Genomic DNA, 235 nt, shown 5'->3' on the forward strand with positions numbered 1-235 from the left:
GCAGAAAGGACTTCAGAAGACCAACACCAAGGGAGCACTGGTCGTCTAGCGGCAACAGGCTGCACCGCAATCCCCTAAGAATGAGGTTCAAATCCACCAGATGCTCCAGATTCTCCTCCTGGAGAAGGAGGGGCAATCTCCTCCTGTACCAGCCGGATCTGATTTAATGGTACACAATAATGGGGGGGGTGGGGACTCTGGGGGAAGGTTTAAAAAAGAAACACCCAGAGACCAA

Source organism: Elephantulus edwardii, unplaced genomic scaffold, assembly GCF_000299155.1.
Source record: "Elephantulus edwardii isolate Elephantulus edwardi_28Jun2011 unplaced genomic scaffold, EleEdw1.0 scaffold00291, whole genome shotgun sequence".
Taxonomy (NCBI): Eukaryota; Metazoa; Chordata; class Mammalia; order Macroscelidea; family Macroscelididae; genus Elephantulus; species Elephantulus edwardii.